The following is a 16,779-nucleotide window of genomic DNA, read 5'->3' as shown; positions in this document are numbered from 1 at the left end:
CGAGCAGAAGACTGTGGTCCGTCATCCATTCTATTGCCTCTACAATGGAAAGTGAGAAAGGATTACATAGAGAGAGTTATGAAGTGTGTGAGGGAACTCGTAGATAGGGAGATTGGAGATAGATAGTGCAAGAGGGAGATAGAGTGAAGAAAAACGGGCGAAGGAGGAGAGATAGAGAAGCAAGAAAATGGGAGGGAATTACAGGAGGAGACATCAACAAAGAGAGAGATTCTGACAGTGGAACGAATGTATGGAGAAAGATCGAGAAAGGGAGAAATATGGATTTGCCCGAGCCGAGGTCAGAGCGGATAACACCGGAGGTGAAGGCAAAAATAGAGTTACTTTAAACCCAGCACCTAATTCTGGCCCAGGTCCTCCGATTTCACTGAGGCTCGAGTTTGTCTTTTTTTGAGATCAGTTATTTTAACAGGAAGACAAGTGAAATACTATTAATTCTGTCGCCTGGCTGTTTTTAATTATCATTATTATCATTTACAAATGGAAGTTATAGATCCAGTAAGTGGAATGGTAATTTTCCACACAGCATTGTGTTGATAGAAATCTTGAAATGTGTCCCAGTAACCTGTGCGATAAGTTTGAACAATCAGGACTACCTTCAGTCCGTTAACAAAGGGAGAGTTTGCTTTGTCTAATTTAGGTAAAGGGATATTTCAACACAGTTATCAGCTGCTGTCTGAACTTAGTCTGGGTCACCGCATAAATTGCGGTGTTTGTGCAGCAACTGAGGAGCTGCAGCATGAAGCCCAGTTGCATAAGACAGTTATCCAGATACACAGACCTATACCCAAACCAATACATTCGGAAACATATGGAATACACCATTAACATTGACCAGAATAGGATAAAATTGGCCGAGATCACAAACATTAATATAATTGCTCTTTTTCGACTTTGCATTTCTGTGTCACATAGAATGTTCCTATTATTGTCAGCCTGAAGTCTCCTGCGAGCTCTGCTAGTCACTAAAATGTATCTGATGGTGAAACTATTGAGCAGTAGAATGAATAGAAATGGGAGGGCCGGGGTTATAATGTGGTGGAGGAACTCGATTGTAACCCAGACTTGAGACTCACGTACGTCCATTGTTATCTCACAGAACCAGGGATCGTTCACCAGCCAATACCGATCTGTGAGCATAAAATACCAGAAAATGTTCTTTAAACAGCTCAACACAGTCAATGTTCCCAGCACCACAGCTGCCGTTTTCTCACTGCAATATTTACTTTTTAGCTTCTGGCAGCAAATGGCCACAAATCGATCAAAGGTGAAAGTGACGGTAAACCAGACTGAACAGTCAGTGGCTGCATAAAGCAGGAAGGCGTGGATATTACACACATGGATAGACCTCAAGAAATCAAAATGTTCCTGATAAGTAATAGGAATGTGTCTCAATATCAGATCGAGGATCATGACCAGTAGATCCGCTACAGCCATAGCCTGAAGGTAACGATTGACACATGGAGACAATCCACAATCTTTATAAAGCAGAACGAAGATCGTCACTATGTTAACTGTGAGGAAGGAAAACAAACAAATTACCCATCAGCCTGGAAGTAAAGCTGTCAGTTTCACTGAGAGTCTGTTCAGATTTTCTGACAAGTTACTGTCGTCAAAGATTTATTGAAATAATTGAAGCTGAATTTAGAAAATCGAAGCTCTTAACTGTTTAAAATGTGAGACAAGTCATCAGAAACACTCCACCTTCAACCACACAGGCACACATTCATACGAACAGACCATTTCTATAAAACGTCCGTGGGCTTGATTACTTGAGAGCAGACACAGTTCCCCTCTTTACAGTTCAAATTACAGAGTGTGAAAACGTTGCCAAATAAAAACCAAAAGAACTGTTGATACTATAAATCAGAAACAATAAACAAAAACTGCTGAAAATGTTCATCAGGTCTGGCAGAACACAGCACGTCACAAGTGCCCACAGATCTGCTGAGCTTTTTGCAGCCACTTCCGATCTTGTTTCTGAAAACCTTCCCATTCTGAAGGGTTCTGTCTGCTTTATTTGAAGACAAAGGGATTTTAGTCTAAATTGTTGTCGATCCTCCAAAGTGAATAGCTGCACAGACAGGGAAATTGTGTTCAACGTCGCAAGTACTTCAGGTAACTTCGAAACAATTTCTCAATGTCCCTGGAACAGGACCTCTTCCGTCTGGATCCTTTGTTTAATTAAATGCTGTCTGACCGTTCAAAATGATTACAGGTAGAAATTGTTTCATGTAAAACGCTGTTAGGAAGGGTTTAAGTTAATCTGGGAGAAGATGAGAATGAAATGAAGAGATTAGTGGACTGCAAGGAGATTGTAACTAAAGCCTGGAAGGAATTAGATAATGAAGTCAAAGTGACTAAAGGGTAGAGTAGGCAGGGAGCAGAGGATGAAATCAGAGGGGCTGGTGGTCTGAGGTGCATTTGTTTAATGCAAGAGGTACCGAGGTCAAGCAGATGAACTTAGTGCTTGAATTAATACCTGGGAGTATGATGTTATTGCTTTACTCAGACTTGTTTGAGGTCAGGGCATAATTAGCAACTACATTTCCCAGGATATCGATGCTTCAGGCGGGATAGAGAGAAAGGTAAAAGGGGTGAAGTAGTTGCACGACTGATTAAAGAAGATATCACAGCTGTGTTGAAGGAGGACACTATGGAAGACTCGAGCAGTGAGGCAGTCCGGGCAGAGTTCATAAATGGGAAGGATGCGGTAACAATGTTGTGACTGGAAAACAGGCCTCCGTACAGCGAACGTGAGATAGAGGCAAAAATATATATAGAGATCACAGAAAGATGTAGGACCAATAGAGCGGTGGTGATAGGATATTTTAATTTTGCCAAGATTGACTGGGATTCACTTAGTGTTCGAGGTCTAGATGGAGCAGAATTTGTTGGCAACTTCCAAGAGAGCTTTCCACATCAGAATATCATTCTTCCAACTCGGAAAGGAGCCACATTGGACCTGGAGATGGGAGATGAGCCCAGCCAGGTGGTTCAAGTTTCAGTAGGGGGTTACTTTGAATATAGTGATCAGAATTCCATAATTTTTAGAATATTAATGGACAAAGGCGAGAGTGAACCTGCAGGATGACTGCTAAATATGTGAGGCTATTATACTAACATTCGGTAGGAGCTGGATAATGTTGATCGGGACCAGTTGTTTGAAGGGAAACGTATATTCGATTTGTGGGAGGCTTCTAATGAGAGGTTGAGTAGAGCTCAGTAGAGATATTTTTCTGTGAAAATCAGGATGAGAAATGGCAAGATTAGGGAACCATGGATAACTGGTGAAGTTGTGAGACTAACTAAGAGGAAACGGGATGCGTATATAAGGTCTAGGCGACTGAAGTCAGACAAAGCCTCAGAAGAATATGGCGAATGTGGGACCAATTTTAAATAAAGGAACTAAGACGGCTCAAAAAGGCTATGATATGTACTTACTGAGTATAATTAAGTAAAACTCCAAAGCCTTTTATTCATATAAGGGGGAAGAGGGTAACTAGGGAAAGGGTTGGTCCACATAAGAACAAAGGATGAAAGATATGCGTGGAATCAGAGGAAGTCGGTGAGGTTCTTAATTAATACTTTGCATCAGTGTTCATAACGAAAGGGACATTAGCGGATGTTGAGGTTAGGGATAGATCTTTGATTAGTCGAGGTCAAGGCGGCATAAGAAGGGAGGAAGTTTGGAATATTCTAAAAGGCATTAAGATGAACAAGTCCCCTGGTCCGGACCGGATCTATCCCAGGTTAGTAAGGGAAGCAAGAGCAGAAACAGCTGGGGCTTTAACAGGTATTTTGGAGCATCCTTGAACACGAGAAAGGGCTCAGAGGACCGAAGATGTGCTAATGCTGTCTCGTTGTTTAGGAAGGTAACAGAACTAATCCAGGTAATTCTAGACCTGTCAGCCTGACATCAGTGGTAAGGAAACTACTGAAGAACAAGGGATAGGACATATACACACATGGAAGAAAGTGAGCTTAATCTGCTATATGCAGCATTGTTTTGTTCAGGGAAGGTCATGTCTTACAAATCTAATAGAATTCTTTGAAGAAGTGACAAAGCTAATTGATGAAGGAGGGGGAGGAGATGGCAAGATTAGCTTTATTGACTTTAGCAAAGCATTTCATAATGCTCCCCATGGTATGCTGATGAAGAAGGTGAAATCGCATGGGATTCAGGGTGTTCTATCCAGATGGATAGAGTACTGGTTGGGCGATAGGTGACAGAGAACAGTAGAGGGAGGGAGAATCTGAAAATGGATATCTTTGACCAGTGGTATTCCACAGGGAACCGTGCTGGGACCGCTGTTATTTGTGATATACAGAGATGGTTTAGAGAAAATGGTAGGTAACCTGTAGCCTCATTAGCAAGTTTACAGATGACAATAAGTTTGATGGAGTAGCAAATCGTGAAGGGGACGGTCCGAGAAACCAACAGAACATAGATATATCGGTGAGTTGGGTGCAAAGGCAGTTGGAGTTAATTCTAACAAATGAGGGGTGATGTAGTCTGGAATATCCAATTCAAGAGCAAACTACACAGTAAATTGAAAAGTCGTGGGAAAAATATTGATGTGCAGAGAGATCTGAGTGTTCATTTTCATTGTTCCCTGTAGATGGCAGCGCGGTCAGTTGAGTGACCAAGAAGGTGTGTGGCATATTTCCTTCATCAGACGGGATGTTGAGCACAATTGTTGGCAGGTTACTGTACAGCTGTATAAGTCGTTGGTTCGGACACATTTAGAATACTGCGTACAGTTCTGGTCGCCACCATAGCAAAATGATGTGCATGATTTGGAGAGGGTACAGGAGAGGTTCAGCAAGATGACGCTTGGTATGGAGGGTCTTAGCTATGAGGAGAGGTGGAGTTATTTAGGATTGTTTTCATTGAAAAAAAGAAATTTGACGGGTGAACCGGATGAGTCCTACAAAATTATGAGAGGCAGAGACAGGGCGGATAGCCAGAAGCTATATTCCCAGATTGAAGGACTCAATTATCATGGGTCATGAGTTCAAAGTGAGACGGGAAAGGTGTAGTGGAGATATACGTGGAAAGTTCTTGAACCAGACGGGGTGGGTGCCTGGAAGTCATTGCTCGTATAGGTCGTAGGGCGAGAACGATTGTGTCATTTAGGATGTATCGAGACAGACACGTGAATGAACAGGGAACAAAGGGATACAGATCCTTACAAAAAAAGGCGGCAACTTTACTTACAGGACCTGGATCAGCGCAGGATTGGAAGTCCAAAGGGTCTGTTCCTGTGCTGTCTTGTTCTTTGTTCTTTTGTCTATAATGTCTGTTTTATAATATTCTAGAACGGGTCCATTTTACAATGTTGCAGATAGTGAATATTCAGATCGTGCAAGGTTTGTGAAGGTTTATACCTCAGACTGAGATTTAGGGTGTAGGTTTGCTCGCTAAGCTGTAGGTTTGATATCCAGACGTTTCGTTACATGGCTAGGTAACATCATCAGTGGCGACCTCCAAGTGAAGCCAAGCTGTTGTCTCTTGGTTTCTATTTATATCTTTCTCCTGTATGGGGTTCCTGTGGTTTGTGGTGATGTCATTTCCTGTTGGTTTTCTGAGGGGTTGATGTGTTTGCCTATGGCGTTGTGGTTGGAATGCCAGGCCTCTTGCAATTCTCTGGCATACCTTTGATTAGCATGTCCCAGGATAGATGTGTTGTCCCAGTCGAAGTGGTGGCTTTTTTCATCCGTGTATCGGGCTACGAGCGAGAGAGGGTCGTGTCAATTTGTGGCTAGCTGGTTTTCGTTTATCCTGGTGGCGAACTTTCTTCCTGTTTGTACTATGTAGTGTTTGTGGCAGTCCTTGCATGGAATTTTGTCGATAACGTTGGTTTTTCCCATGAGATGTAATTTAAGTTTGTTAGTTTTTGTTTGAGAGTGTTGGTGGGTTTGTGTGCTACTAGGATTCCGAGGGGACTTAGTAGTCTGGCTGTCATTTCTAAAACTTCTTTGATGTATGGTAAGGTGGTTAGGGTTTGTGACTGTGTTTGGTCTGCTTGTCGTGGTTTGTTCTTGAGGAATCTGCACACTGTATTTTTTGAGTATGCGTTCTTTTTGAAAACGTTGTACAGGTGGTTCTCCTCTGTTTTGCGTAGTTCGTCTGTGCTGCAGTGTGTGGAGGCTCGTTGGAATAGTGTTCTGATACAGTTTCGTTTGTGTGTGTTCGGATGGTTGCTGGTGTAGTTAAGTATTTGGTCAGTGTTTGTCGGTTTTCTGTATACACAGGTTTGTAGTTCTCCGTTGTCCTTTCTTTCGACTGTGACATCCAGGAATGCGAGTTTGTTGTCGGTTTCTTCCTCCTTGGTGAACTTGGTGATTTTCATTTTGCTCGGATGAACGCATGTCGATTCTCCACGTCAGCTCCAAGGTAACATTAAAAACACAGCTCGCCCCACTCGCCACATTTGAACAGTTAAAACAAGGGCCAGGCATTTGTCCTTGGGGGATTTTGCTGTTTTATTGCAAGTCTCAAAGGTGCAATGGTGGGGCCCGCCTGGCCCCATTGTCAGAGTTCTCTCGGGAAAAGGTGGCACAACAGTGGTCGTCGGGTGGCATCTGAGGTAGGTTCCGCCCCCAGTGGGTATACTGGTTCCAATCAACCTTTCAGGGCTGGCAGACAGCATTTGAGATCGCGAGGGCGCTGCACATAATTCGTTTTACGTGTAACCTGCATCGTGGTTCGGTCCCTTTCTGGCCATCCCAATAGAAAATTACTGCTCATTTATTTGCAACTGGAAATTTCTGGACTACATTGTACCGATGTCTGCATCATGTCAGTGACTCTAGGCGAAAAACGTTGCAAACGCATAGGGTTAAACAGAGGTAATTGAGCTTCTTGATTATTGACAATTGTGGATCCCTTCTGTCAGACAGATAGCCACACATTTCAGTCTTGTAACACAAGCCTTGCGTATTGAGGCTACTTCCAGAATTTTACTGCATTTACATTCATGTCACCCTTGGACATGTCGACCAAATTGAGCGAGTTTTGTTTTGCGTCAGGGGCATGCTTCATTAACATAACTCTAATTCACAGGATGGGACCCGGTTTAGGAAGCAGAGACCACTTATCCCTGTGATATCTGCTAAGAAGACTAGAAACTTCAGTTTCAAAAGAAAGAAAGATTTGTAACAAGTCGGTGGTGTGCTGTGGAAAATCAGAAGTTGTTAGGGGCTCAGTGGGTCTATAGGAACAAAATCCCCATCCTCAAAAGGGTCGGTATGCCAGATATAGGTTCTGATTCCTGGTAGAATCTAAGTTCTCTGTTTTTTTTTGTTTTAATCCTGTTTGTAAATTGTTGAAATTGTTCAATCGTTGAAATTGAATAAGGTTGGCTTTCAAGTAGGGATAAAGGAGATTAGTTACAAACTGACTGGAGGGGAGTCATGGCTTGGAAGAAGAACAGGAATCAATACTTCATTTCATAATCACTGAACGATCGTTAAATGTAAAGAAATCATGTTAAATTTCCAAAATGCAGATCAGATTCAAAACTGTCCCAGATCTCCAAGTCTCAGCAACAAAACACAAACATTCAATCACCAACAAACGCATGTGCATTCAAACCGAATCACAAAGTGTCAAACTTTCTACAAACTCTCAGTCTCTCTCTCCTCCTCTCTCTCTCTCTCACACACACACACGAACATTTTCCAACTTTCTTCATATCTCAGTTTTTAGCTTTTGTTTATTCCGTTCTTGTAAGGTTAATGAGGCCCTCACATTCCTGAACACTCAAAGTTAGGGAGTTTATTCTCATAAATCCTTACTGTGATACATAACTGGTTAATCAAGTGTGCAAAATCTAAATATCTCTCAGGATTTCCGTTTGGAATTTTAACAATATTTTCAAGATAAGATTTCATGCCTCTGCGTTCGCCCACAACCCAGGTGAAATACAACTGCGTCTTTAACAATTGTCCAATATGTCCAATATGCCCTGTATGCCAAATCCATTAAAGTCCTGAAGCAAGCAGGTATAATTACAGCAGATTTGTACTAGCCAATTAAAACTAATGTTGTGCACTCAAATAGATCGTGGGCATCTTGAAGCATGACGCGGACCTCAGCGTGTGCCCAGGGCTTATCAAAAGGGGTTTCACTTGTCATAACCCTGGGGCAAGCAAATTCTCTGTGACTAATTTTGTAAATCTTAAGATGTTTTCAGCAGAACTTTCAGGCCCTTTTGAGTACACAAACTAGTGTTTTATGGCCTAGTAGCAAGAATTGTATCAGCATTTCAAAGAGAATTTTGTTGATCCTGGCCAGCTTTACTCTTTTTAAACACGACAAGAACAGCAATCACCCTCCACATTTCAGAAACAAACAAATGTGCATTCAAACCGAATCACAAAGGGTTACATTTTCTGCAAGCTGAAGGGCTCTCTCCTGCTCTCTCTCTATCCCTCTCTGTCTGTCTCTCTCTCTCTCTTCCTCACACACACACACACACTCTCTCTCGCGCGCAACAAGGCACACCAAACAAACAGATTAACAAAACTACTCAGCAAAGCAACACAAGCCAAGTCAACATATACGACAGGTACAAAAAACAACAAGACTAATGAGTAGCCAACTATCGAACATTTCACTACCAGTCATTGGTGCCTTTTGCTTTTGTTTCTATTGATGTTTAACTCGAGGACATTCATTTTAGAGGACTTTAATAGATTTCATGGTACCATTATTAGTTAATTCAATTCCTAATTTGGTGGCAGTATCCTGCCATAAGCGCAAACTTATTTTTTGTGACCTTTGTCACAGAATTGTCCGCACAGTCTAATTAATTGCCAAATCAATTGCTAGGCTGACATAACCAATTGAATACTTTTATGGCCATCTAGTAGCTCCTTCTCATCATTTAATGTCCTTGTTAAGGCGCCAAAAGCTTCTACAGACTGTCAGATTTCTCCAGAAACTTCTCACACACATCTCATAGAATAATGTAAGTGACAATTCAAATAATGCCATCCGACTGAATCACCCTATTCGGATCCGTCTCTCAAATCTGTCCTGAGATCCTCTATCTGAGGTGGAGTTGTTGCCTCTCACAAAGGTTCACGACCTTCGTTTCACTTTAAAAACTGGAATTTCCAACTTCAGACGTCGCTGACTTCTATTTCTTGAAAAACGAAGTTCCCAATCCCAGACGTTTCCGACTTCTATCTCTTTAAAAAACGGAGTTCCCAATCCCGGAATCTTCGACTTCTATCCCTTTAAAAATGGAGTTTCCAACTCCAGAAATCTGCGATTCCATCTCTTTAAAGAACGGAGGTCTCAACTCCAGAAATCTCCGACTTCTATATCTTTAAAAACGGAATTCAGAACTCAAAACGTCCTCAAATTCTATCTCTTTAAAAAACGGAGTTCCCAACTCCCGCTTCTTCCACCATTACCCTTTTTTATAGGATCCCTCTGATCCTATCCTTGCCAAGACCCAATCCTTTCTGGCTGGATTAGAAAATAGACAGCGAGGTTTCAGTTCAGCCACTACTTGAATGAGAGGAAAACCAAACGGATATAAAACACTCACGTCTGGCTGACCAATTACTCAACATTCAATATCAGAGGAATCAAGGCTCTGACACCACTGCCCACGATCCGTCCGTCCCGAATCCACGAGGCAAGGCACCATATGAAGATCTACACCCCCGGGAGGGGCTTCTCGGTTCAGTAATCGGTCAAAAGAATCACTAGGCGTGGGGTCTGCTTCAGCAAGGTTTCACAATTTATTACAATGCCGGTCACATATTTGAGCCACAACAAAGAGCTTAACACTTTCTGTGCTCCATGGAGATAACTGCGCAAACGAATTTGAACAATAAGCAATTTTATATGTTTCTTAAGAGATAGTACGATCTTAACTGTAAAGGAAAACCAATGAAATGTATTAAGGTGAAGTTAAGGTGAGCATGTTAATCCAATGATATTCTTGGGAAACAATATTGTCTAACGTACATTATTGCCTCATACATGTGGTTCAAGGCTAATCAGGGTAGTCAACAAATGTTTTATGATCATGAAGATTCGATTGTCTGTTTTATCTTTTAATTCATCTAGCTCAGTAAAGCAGGAATGCAGCTTCCAATCATTTTAGCACAGTATGAACCTGAAGCCATTTTGTTATATTACTTTTTTTTGAAAAGCCATTTTTTGGTTAATATAAGCTTTCATAGATTTGTTGGTCCTGACAACAACCTGAAGCCAGATTTTAGCCAGATTTCCTCAATATCTCCAGTGCTTTGGAGCTTTCTGTGAAGCGCTGCTCTCCCGTGTCTTCTGGAAAGTATTTGGTTCCGTTCCTGCTGCTGCTGGTAAGCAGTTCTGGTTGTTCATTGTCGAGGCAAATATATTTAGTCCACATCAAAGTATTTGTAGATAGAGTCCGTGGCAGAGTGACATGTTTCTAGAAGTACCTAAACTGCCCTTTGTTTAGATTCTCCTGTGACCGTTGTGTTGTCCCAGTCAACGTTGTGGTTCTTGTCATCTGTGTGCATGGCTATTGGGACAGCCGGTCATGCGTTTAGTGGCCAGTTGGTTTTGGTAGATGAGAAATGCTGGTTGTCTGCTCGTTTGACGTATATAGTGGGGTTTTTTTTGCAGTGTTTGTATGGAGTTTTGTAAATTATTTTAGTCTTGCACATGAAGGGTATAGGGTGTTTTGTTCTGGTGATTCGTTGTCTGAGCGTCGCAGTTGATGTTTGGGTTGTAATGAATCCGAATAGTTGGAGCAGTATGGCTGTCTGTTCAAGACATTTTTTTTATGTGAAGTATCATGGCTAGTGAGTTAGGGCGCGGCATTTCCTCGTCCCGTTGTTTGCGAGTTTAGCAACTGTGGATGACGATGCACCTCTTTAGTTGTTCTTCTTCCTTCCTTCTCAGGTTTGATGTGGTGCACTCTGTTGTAGCCCGATTGAAGAGGGTCGTAACGCAGCTTATTTTGTACATGTATCGGTGGATGCTGCTGTCATTCAGGACACTGTGTGGCTTTCGTGTACACTTTTGTGGTGTATTTATTGGTCTGTGTTCTTTGTACCATTACATCCAGGAACGGGAGATGATTGTTGGTTTTCGCCTCTCTCATAAATTTGATGGTTGTGAGCATGGTTTTGATAATGTGGCGTGTATTCTCGATTTCTATTCTCTTAATGTGTTGTCTTCCTATCTGATCTAGAGTTTGTGTTTGGTGTTTGATAAGGCTGTTTGGTCAAATCTTTGAATCACTGCTTCTGTTGTCAGCCAAAGGTGGGTGAGCAAAGTAGTGTTCCATTGATTTATTTATATATTTTCTGTATCGTCAAGCACAGGTCCAGTATTTTGAGCATGTATTCTTTGTTGTTCAGTTCCCCGTCATGCTATCTGTTCTGCTTATCCAGAAGGTTTGATGTTGTGCCTCTGTCTGGAAATGCGTTAATTGAAATGTACAATGCCATTACATTAAAGTAGACGATTGTATCATCCGTGTCTGCATTTATGTTCATGACTTTGTCTCAGAATTCTTGTGATGATTGCTTGGAGTGTTCGGATCAGCTAATAAAATGTTATAGTTTTCCTTGGAGTTGTTTTGCCATTTTATGCGATGACATTCTCGGGAGTGCCACAATGTGTCTAATTTGTATTTGTAGATTATGTCCTTTGGGTTATCCGTTAAAACTTGGGATGTTGTTATTATCTGGCTTCATCATCTGTAGATCAACCCGAGTTATTAATCCCTTTATTTTACAGTTCTGTCGTGTGTGGTTTGTTCAGATGATGAGCTGTGGAGTGAGGACACACTCCCTCTGTGGGTATGTGACAGTATCTGCAAGTAGCTTCTCTGCTTTCTGAATATATTCTGTCTTGTGCATGATAACTGGCATTCTGCCTTCTCCACTGGTACTATGATGGGCTCACTTTAAACTTCTGCAATCTATCAATATAATTAAAGTTAGAAAGATGCATAACTGATTGTATAATGAGAATGAAGGAAGAAGTGAATATTCTCATTTGGATCCGATGTGTTTCTGTGCAGCACGCTGTTCACCTTCTTCCCACATTTTGACGCACTTAGGAACAATGTGCATAGGTCACGTCTGTAAATTGTAATAAGAATGTTAGAATGATTGCAAAGAAAATTTCAAAGGATTATGCCAAAAACTGAGAGACTGTAACTTTTCGGAAATGTCTGAAACACCTTGATGCTATTTCTTCTGGAAAGTGGAAAATCAAGAATCAGATGAACGACATAGTTTAAAATTAAGAAGGGAATCGTTGAGGCAAATGTCGAGAAGGTGATTTCCACTTGTGATTCCATTGAATATTGGTCATCAATAAATTGCAATCATTCCTAAAGTTATTAAGTTATCATGAGAAACATATTATACACAGAGAGGCCAGAAGGTGGCGCTTGCTACTAAATGAAGCAGAGGAGGCAGATTCATAGGAATATACACAGTGTGGCCACAATGGGCCAAATAACGTTCTTTTGTACTGGAACGCTTCTATATATGTTACAGGGAAGCTTTTCTGATTCTAGAAATAGTAAAGGATAGGAAACAGTGAAAATTTTTGAATGGACTGGGTGGCAGAAAGATCAGGTGGAACATAAACAACAGTTCAGAAAGAGGGAGAAAATACATTGGCATGTCTCAGAGCTATATATCCAAAGCAGCAAGTCTACAACATGGTGTGTGACACACAAACTCCGGTAACGGTGTGACTACAGATGCAGGTACAGTTTAGAAAAGGAAGGTGGTTGGTTTTGGCAGTCAAAACACAGCATGCTTAATCAAACAAGCAGTTGTCTTCGAAATATTCTGTCTGTGCATGCGCAAAAGTGAAACACAGTGCGTCAGCAAAGTTCAGGAATTAGAAGTGTTGAGATTCCAAAACAAAAGTAATGTAAAACTTTCTGTCTTCGATTGACAATTTCACTACCTTACCAGGAGGAGTAGCAACTTGAATTTGCATTGTGCTTTCAACACTGTAAATCGTTGAAAGCAACTTCAGTAATTGTCCTCATGCACAAGTTTACACTGAGTTTAAAGAGGGGATAGACGGATGAGGTTGCCAGGAGTAGAACATTCTGTGCAGCAGGCCACCATTCAATAAGACTAAGGCCTCAACCTCTCTCTGACCAACTCTTCATTGTCAACAGCCCGTTAATATTTACAACTTCTGTCCATTTCGTAATTTAAAAAAAAATATTTCAGTGATCTATTGTCCAGAAAATTCTAGGACAGAAGATTTCTAACATTGATTAATGTCTGAGAGAATAAATGTCGTCGCATCTTGCTTTTAATTAGTATCACCTTAGCAGGGAGTGGAACCATCTTCTTAAATTTTACCCTGTCCAGCCCCTGGGACATCATGGTCGCATAAGTTCATCTTCCATCCTGGTTAAGCCTTTTGATTAAAGTCATGTTTATCCATTTTTGAAGCATTGAAACCTTCATCCAAGGCATCAGCCTAATGAATCTCTACGAAGGTCCGTTCAGTGTCAGGCTCTCCTTTTTAAAATGTGTGTTCAAGACTGTACACAATACTTCAGGTGCAGTTTCACAAATGCCATTACTGTTACAATCAGACCTCCCAGAGTTTAAACTCCGTCACCCTCATAATAAAGTCCAAAATTCAATTGACTGTCTTAATTCCTTGCTGATCCTGCTTGCTTAGATTTTCAATTTTATGCAGAAGAACACGCACTTCACTTTGTACCTCAGCTTTTATGGACTCTCTCTTTAGTTAAAGAACAAACTGAATAGTTTCATTCTTCCTATCAATGAAGATATCACATATTTCCCGATTTTGCACCCCATCAAACACTTTTGTTCTCACTCAGTGAATCTATATATACATATATCCACTGAGAGATTTGGATGGCCTCAACAGAAATAAACTGCCGTCTTTTTTGCATCATCACCTAATCTGGAGACATTTCACTCTCACTCTTCTGCAAGTTATTCAAACAGATCGTACGATTTATTCTTCTTGCAATTCACAAGTTATTTATTTCCAAAATGAAAAAGACTTAATAATCTCAACTCTGTCTTCTGATTGCTTTCAATCTCGTTCTCAATCCATGCTAATTTTTTACTGTCAACACTGAGCACTCCATTCTTGTGCAATATCCTTTCAGCTAACACTTTATCGCATGTCCTCTGATAATCCAATTACACAACATCTGCAGGTTAACGTTCAGCAGACTTGCTTCTTTGATCCACAGAAAACACAAACAAATTTGTGAAACTTGATTGTGTCAATTACAGGCAATTTCTGCATAAAACCAGTTATCCAGCGCACCATTTCTTTTCCAAGCTGTCGTTTTGTTTTGATACTCCCATTGATGGCCTTTGATCATCTTAGGTTATCCAATTTCTCACTATCTCCTTCATTTTGATCATAATATACAAAAAATCGAACAAACAAATAATACCTGGTAAATTCCCCGCCACAATTTATCCATTCATCTTGCTCGAGTGTGTTTTCTCATCTCACTTCAAACAAAAAGTAAGCCCTTCAGCAGTTAGTTAGTCGGTCAGTTTTGTTCAGTCCTTGCAATGGGATGCCTCGCACGGCTGAACATACAGATATATATTGTCATACGGTATAGAAATAGACTCTTATGTTCAACCTGTTCATGCAGACCAGGTTTTCTGAACTAAGCACGTGCCGGTTGCCTGCATTTCACACGCATAACACTGTACATTTCATTTTCATGCAGCTATCCAAATAGCTTTAAAATGTTGTGAATGTACCTACCTCTACGACTCCTTCTGACAGCTCATTCATCATAATCACTAACCTCTGTCCCTTTTGAACCTTTCCCCTCTCACCCACAACGTATGCCCACTAATTTTGGTCTTCCGTTTCATGGAGAATTGACCTCGGTCATTCATCTAATCAATGCCTGCCTGGATTTTGCAAAACTCAGCAACGTCAGCCTTCAGCCTGCGACACTGAAGGGAAAAAGTCGAAGCGTATGGAGTTGGTCCTTATAGATTAAGCATACTCGCCTTAATTGCTCAAAACGTTTCAGTGTATGAGTTGCAACGCCATGTTCATGCTGCACAGGTCGTAGGTGAGGCTATCTTTAGAGTATTGCGTGCCGTTATGATCACACTGTTATAGAAAGGATATTACTCAAGAGGAGAGGGTTTCAGGAAATAGTTGCCAGGCTGATTCCAGGTATGGAGGGTTTTAGTTACAAAAATACCGTCGGAATTTTTTTTTCCACTAGATATTAGGCGGTTGTGTGTGACTGATTTATGTGACTGTTTTTACTGATTTATAACATGTTCAGGGGGACTATTATGGAGAATAGCAAAGTCGTTTCCCTGGGGTGAGCGCGTTCAAAACTGGAGTGCATGTTTTTCCGGTGAGAGGACGAAGATTTTAAAAAGGACATGAGGGAGAACATTTTAACATAGAGGGAGAACCGTTTTTGGAAAGAAATGACAGAGGAAGTGAAGCATGCATATATGGTTACAATGTTTAAATGACATTTGGATAGGTCCATGAGTAGGAAATATATAGAAGGATATGTGTCGAACATCATCAGGTGGGATTAATTTAGTTTGAGAATACAGTCGATGTGGACTGCCAAGACTGAAATGTGTGTTTCCACGCTGTATGTTTCTGTGACAACCTTACCTATGCGGAAAACATTTTTTTTTACATCCATTCCAATTTAATAGCATCCATCCTGTAAGAGGGCACCAGCACTACCCTCAGTACAGTACACCAAAAGCAACCTCACCAATGTTTTGCTCAGCCATAACGTGGTGTCACAACTCTTGTACTCAGTGCGTTCACCTATGAAGGCAAATATGCCAAAAATATCTTATCCACGCTGTCTTGCTGTGACGCCATTTTGAAGGAAAAATTAATTTCATTCCTTCGTCTGTGTTGAATAGTATTCGCCAGAGGACAGGAATTTAGTGTGAAGTTGATTTGTTTTCCGAAAATGGAACACTTCGCATAAAACTGAATTAACTTCCATCTACCATTCCTCGGTCGATAAACACAGATGATCAAATTTCAGTGTACTCGAAGGCAACATTCCTCATTGTTTATTATACAATCAATTTGTGGGCGGCACGGTGGCACAGTGGCACAGTGGTTAGCACTGCTGCCTCACAGCGCCAGAGACACGGGTTCAATTCCCGCCTCAGGCGACTGACTGTGTGGAGTTTGCACGTTCTCCCCGTGTCTGCGTGGGTTTCCTCCGGGTGCTCCGGTTTCCTCCCACAATCCAAAAGATGTGCAGGTCAGGTGAATTGGCCATGCTAAATTTCCCGTAGTGTTAGGTAAGGGGTAAATGTAGGGGTATGGGTGGGTTGCGCTTCGGCGGGGCGGTGTGGACTTGTTGGGCCGAAGGGCCTGTTTCCACACTGTAAGTAATCTAATCTAATCTAAACATATTCAATGGACGGACAGAAAACCAGTTTGAAACATGTGATTCAAAGCTGCTGAAATCCCGTGTACCACGAAAAAAGCGGAGTGCAGTGCAATTTACACATTTCATTGTTTCTGAATGTAAAGCTGCCACCAAAGATCCTACAGAGCCGAAAATTGTGATCAGCGACAGTAAGAATGAAGAATATTCACTTTAAACATAGAGCAGTATGATGCTATAGCGGGGGAGCGGGGGATGTCAAAACAATATGTGGTATGGAATGGTGAGTGGAGGGGACAACGCAAGGAGACCATTTAGAAGAGTGACGCCATGTAGCAGAAAGGAAAATGTC

The 16,779-nt window shown here is 41.3% G+C and overlaps 1 pseudogene; it reads right to left on the bottom strand.

Annotated features, from left to right (window-relative positions):
- Positions 1 to 624: 624 nt before the first annotated feature.
- The window catches only part of LOC148134794 (putative G protein-coupled receptor 139), a 36,099-nt pseudogene continuing 19,944 nt past the window's right edge, over positions 625 to 16,779 (bottom strand).

Source organism: Chiloscyllium plagiosum, unplaced genomic scaffold (assembly GCF_037043375.1).
Source record: "Chiloscyllium plagiosum isolate Xiang-an unplaced genomic scaffold, Cpla_swu_hap1 HiC_scaffold_52, whole genome shotgun sequence".
Classification (NCBI taxonomy): Eukaryota; Metazoa; Chordata; class Chondrichthyes; order Orectolobiformes; family Hemiscylliidae; genus Chiloscyllium; species Chiloscyllium plagiosum.
The sequence above is the reverse complement of the archived record's forward strand: the minus strand, read 5'-3'. Positions and strand labels throughout refer to the sequence as shown.